Raw genomic sequence first — 6,000 nt, 5'->3', positions numbered from 1 at the left:
CTATTGGAGCAAGGTAGTAGGATTTAATTAACTATTAATGTTAACCTTGCATTGTTTATTGTGGCATGAATGCTTGCTATCATATGGTTGAACTATGATTATTGTGATCTGGTTGCTTCTTGCATTTGCTACCATGGCCTTACATGTTGAGGTTGCCTATTTATAAGAGGACTAGTTATCCTATGGTAGCTAAGATTTGTAATACTTTAATAAGGATGTATGTTGATGTTGTGGTTGAATTATTCTTGCTACTGGGATTTCATTGAAATCTCACCCTCCCAAAATAATCCAACATTTTAGGAGCTGAATCATCAAAAGGAAAGCTGCAAATTCAAAGGGTAATTGTGGTGGTGAATCATGAGAAACAATTATATTTTGGTTATGTATAAGTATGCATGGTTGTGCTATAACCCTAACTGAACTATCAACTTGAAGCTACATTTTGACTAAGTTCCCAAATGTTTTGATTTTGAAGTCATGAAATTTGGCATGCTTGTAGATCACATCCTGATCTTCAATTTGATAGGTAGCACGTTAAAAATGGACAATTGTGCAATTTTTAATGATTTTTCACATTTAAGATTTGAAATCTGGAAAAAATGATTTTTACCAAAATGACAATGGTGACTTCCACAAAAACTTGACACTTTCTAAAATGAAATTGGTTCACAAGATTATTTTTTTTGAAAGAAATTCAAAGAGCTTTTCACAAAATTTTGAACCGCTCCGTTTCAATTTTTCTAGATTGAGTTATGATTTTTTAAAATTGATACAGGAAATTGGATTTTATCATATGAACAGTAAAAATCTGAAAACTAGTGTCCTAAACGTATTTTTGAGCCCAAGACCATCTAATATGATCTAAAATAGTTCTAATTAAACTCTAAGTCAATCCAATAGTAAGGTGTAACAATCATCAACTCTCCTTTGTGCACTATACTCAAAGTATTCCTTTAACCACTTTTTGATCACTTGTTCAATTAACCCTTTATCGAAGAAATGTTTGATCATCATAGCTTGAAAATGGAATTCATTCTAGCTTAGCTTAATCACTAATATGATCAATCAAACATTTTTGATCATTTGTTCAATTAACACATCAATTCATTACTCAAACAGTTCTTCATGATGATCTTTCATAAAACATAATTTTATTTTATCTTTAAGCTTTTCTCAGCCTTCTTCAATCATATAATCTCTTTTGAAAAGATGCGAAGGCAAACAAAACTTGAAAGAAATAAGTCATGCACAAAATTTAAACGTACTTCACTCATGAAGATCATTATGTTTACATTTCACCATTTATCGATCATTTGATTGATCACTATATAATCTATAATTTACTCGATAAATGCATATACTTGTTAAGTCTATTTCTCTTGTAATTAATTGATAATATGATTGGTCAAGGGATTATCAATCAAGACATCGATCAAGTAAGTTCCTTTTTCTTTCTGAGAAACTAATGATTGATTCTATGCTTCACACTTGTTGTAAAAATATTAAGAATCATCACTCTTCTATTAATTCATTTATATTTGCTTGAAGAAGAAAACTTACTTGCGCCAAGAGACTTCTGTAGATTACGAAGCATAACGGTTATTTTATAGCCCTTAACCTATTATGTTAGAAGCATTAATGGCAAACTACCATTGTAATTGCCAAATATACACAAGCGATCTTCCAACGGCTAGAAGCTCTTCAGTCTAACAGATAACTGAAATACTCTGACTATAAAAGGTGCAAAGAGCATTGAATGAAACATTGAATATACGAGCTACCATCTGCTAAAAATCTACTATTGCATCAATACTCTGTTTATCCAACTTTAGTGTTTATCATTCATATACTCTATGAGAAAGTTTGACATATCTTTCTTTACTCAATTCTGAGAGTAACTCAATAGTGTGAACTCTTAAAGGGACTGTAGCCTTGCGGGTAGTAAGGGAGAGTGATTAAGAGATTCAATTACTATACTGAGGCACCAAAAGCTCATTTAATCTTGGAGATATAGTAGAAATCTCAGAGGTGCTTTGAGGATTGGACGTAGGTCAAGTGGTTGAGAGCGAATCAGTATAAACTTCTATGTCTTCATTCTTCAGTGAAACCTTTCAAACTCATCTCCACTGTTTTATCTGTTCAGTTATTTTATTTAGTTAAATTTTTTATACATTACCCAATTCACCCCCCTCTTGGGTGAAGTTGCCACTAACAAAAATATCAATAATGCAATGAACGTTATGTTATATATCAATGCATATCTCATGCATCATTATATTCACTATGTACATCTCATGCATATTATTTCATCATCATGCCATGGGAAGGAAGCATGCTATTATACTATTCCATTTCATAACTCAACTATGCATATTACCAAGGCACCAAATGCAAGGAGTTTCACATATCATAACACGTCTAGCTTAATCACCTCATGGCATAACACAAATAGCAAACAACATATGAAGCAAGTTAACATTAAGTTATAGGTTCTTGCTACCTCTTTCAAGCTTTAACTCTTGCCTCCCTTTCTTGATCTTGAAGCTCTCCTCTTGCCAATGCCTAAAATCTATTAAGCATTCAAGAAGGCATTCTCAATCACAATCCAAATCAACATATTCATACTTAACCCTCTTTAACTTCACATTAACTTCTAACTTTTGAGCTTGTTTTCCAAACTTTCTAAATTTAATTCCACATGCTATTCTGCCATAATTTTGCATGTGGAATTTATCTCCAAGCTCAAATTAAAACAAAATCAAACTCCTTCACCTTAAAATCAACTTGGCTAAACACTATAAGGTTTTATGGAAAACATTCTGTCACATCCCGAATTTTAGGCCTGGAATGGTCGGCTACCAGACTCCTTTTTGGCAGAAGTCCTAGAGATTCCTTGGAGGGATAGAGGGATTCCTAGGAACTAAATTGCAAAAGAAAAGCTTTTTAGGACTGAGAAAGGAGAAAGTTGGAGACTCTAGTAAAGTCTCAAGACCTAACAAGGAGAAATAGAGATGAATGTAAGCCAAAGGTTATGTTGGAGGCCTCAATGAGTTGAATTATGGGGTTAACCCAAACCAGGGACAAAATTGCAATCTTGTAAAGTTTCAGGAAGGTGAAGGCAAAAATGAAAATTATGCTCAAAAGTTCTAGAAAATCCTAGAAAATGAGAAATGGCATGTTAAGGCTTGTATGCCAGGTTTCGGGGTCTGGAATAAGAAGTTGAGGTAATGAAAGGCCAAAAGTCGTACTAAGAACCTTAATAAGAGGATTCCTAAGGCTAAACTTGAGTAGGGATCTAAAACGCAAATTTGGAAAGTTTCAGGCCAAAAAAGGGCAGTGATGGAAAGTTAGTCTGAATATTTCAGAAAAATTCCAAAAACAAAATAGGAATAAGGTCCAGAGACTCATATAAGACTAAAATGACAAAAATACCCCCAAAAGAAAATTGTTTAATTCCCAGAGTTTTGGCTAATTTTGAATATTGACAGAAATTGAATTATTTAAAATACAAGAAAGCCTTAGATAATTGGACAAAAATGGGAGAAAATACTTGAGGAATTATCCCATGTTTTAAAAATAATTCTGTCCCTAGAAAGCGAAGAAGTTGGCTTTAGTAGAATTTAAAGGCTATTTATACACTATTCGAGGAAAGTCAAAGTAAACCATTCCGAGGTTGACTTTTGACTTCAAAAAAATTAGAGAACTTTCTCGTGATGAATAAATAGTATTGGTACCTGGAGACAGATTCTCGGAGTCATGGACTTGTAAAAAGAATTCAATCAAATCTACTCAGAAATAACTATTGTTTATTGTTTTAATATAAGAACAAGGAAAGAGCATAACTTCCTCTTTAGACATGTTATATAATGCTATGTGGACGTATTTAAGGTGAGAAAAGGGTGTTAGAACATGTCCAAGTGGTCCTAGGAAAGTCAGGCCCAAAAAAGTACCCAACACAGTGCAGAATAGCAGAATAGACAGAGGAATACCTAAGGATTGCTTTTTGCACGAATTTCTTATTAATTTCCTCTTCATTTTAATGCCAAAATGATGAAGGGACATGGAAGGGATAAGTGTACAGTTAGATGAAAGATATGTGTATGGTTGGATGCAAGACACATGTACAGTTGGATTAAAGACATGTGGCTTGATAACATAAGCATGATGTAAGCAACATGAGACAAGCATGATGTCATGAGGACACATGTCATCACAAGATAAAGAGGCAAAATGGTTGACCAAGAGTAAGCTACCTATTTACAAGATCAAGGGCCAAGATTTAATCTTGTTTTCTATGTGTACCCCTCCCCTCCCCTCATTTCATCCAAGACTCATAGAAACCATGGGAAAACTCTTGTAAAATGAATTCTAGAAAGAGAAAGAAGAAGGGAAGAGAAAGACCAAGTGATCCCATGTAAGATCAAGCTCCAAAACAAGATATATTCATGGTTTTTGATGCATTTTTCACTACCTCTATTGTTGTTGAGCTTGGTTATGGATTTTAATGGTTTTTAGGACCTTGAAACCCTAAAAGGACATGTTGCACGAAATTGCTAAGTGTATGGGAAGATGAAATTGATGTTAGAATAATGTTTAAAGGCTTGAAAAGAATAAGAATCGAGTAATTTTATGTTGAAATGGTTGAATTTCATAATTGTATAACTTGAGGAAACATTTTAGCCTAGCTGAGTTCTATGTCTTAGGATTGGATTTTGATGATTTTGATACTTCCAATGAGTTTAGAATGAAAAATTATTTGGGGCAAAGGTGAGAAAACAAGTTTGGAAGCATTAGAATTGAAAATGAAAATCTTGAACCTTAAAGACACACCATTCAGCCAAGGTAAGAAATAGGAGAAAGAGTTGGATTTTGATAAATTTAAGCTCATATTTATATTTCTCATGAAAAATTAAGTGGACAATGACCAAAAGAATGATTTTAAAGGCTACAGAAAAGAAAATAAAAATTAAGGTCAAAGAGGAACAAGTTTAAGAGTTAAGATGGTTAATGGTTTTTCATGGTCTTAATGGATTGCCTATTAGTTTGTATTGTGAAATTAGGGTCATGAGACACCAAGAAAGAGGAATGGAAAGGTTGCTCAAGTAATCTTGGTGGTTGGAAAGTAAAAAGAGTAAGAAGAAAGCATTAAAGGTTACAGGGTAGTGAACTTACCTTTCTTGTGTGCTACATGTGTATGCTTGTGTGTTGATGTGCATTATGTGATTTGATGATGATATGTGATGTAAGTGCAAGTATGATGCTCTGTTTCTTTTATGTTCCCATGGCCATATATATTAATGTGAAACACTGAGTATGAGAATATGTTATAAGTAAGCATGAGTTAGATCAAGTAAGCATATCACAAACTTGCATCCATCTTACATGCATAAATGGTAATGTTTACTGCTGAAATTCTTTTGAATCTCACTCTCCCTTAACCAGCCATAATATGTGATAGTGATCAAGTAAAGCATGCATGAAGTGGAAGTAAGGAAAGAGGAAAAGAATTGAAGAAAGTTATCATATTATATCGTATAATTTATAAACTAATGTATGTTATAAATCTGCCATTGATAGTATCTAATGTTAAATGATGATGATGGCTTGTATAATTGACTATAATGATGTATAGGAATAGCTAATGTATGAATGGAATGGTATTATGCATGGAAGGAATTAATCATGAATTGCTAACGTAAGTAAGGGGCATAAGTTTTCCTTAAATGAGTCACAAAATACTAACAGAGTGGAAGTGAGCCAAATGATTGATTCTGTCACATCTTACTTCTAGAATGACTTAGAGTTCAAGTAGAACCATTTTAGACCACACTGGATGGTCTTGAGCTCAAAAATCTCATTTAGGACGTTAATTTTTAGAAATTACTGTTCACAGTACGTTTTCCAGATTTTAGAACTTTGAAAAATCATAACTAATTCCAAAAAATTGTATGGAGGTGTTTCAAAATTCTACAGAAAGCTCTTTTAATGCTCTTTAAGGAA

The sequence above is a fragment of the Neltuma alba genome, unplaced genomic scaffold (assembly GCF_004799145.2).
Source record: "Neltuma alba isolate B1F8T4 unplaced genomic scaffold, ASM479914v2 tig00000878_pilon, whole genome shotgun sequence".
Classification (NCBI taxonomy): Eukaryota; Viridiplantae; Streptophyta; class Magnoliopsida; order Fabales; family Fabaceae; genus Neltuma; species Neltuma alba.
This window is presented reverse-complemented; position numbering follows the sequence as displayed.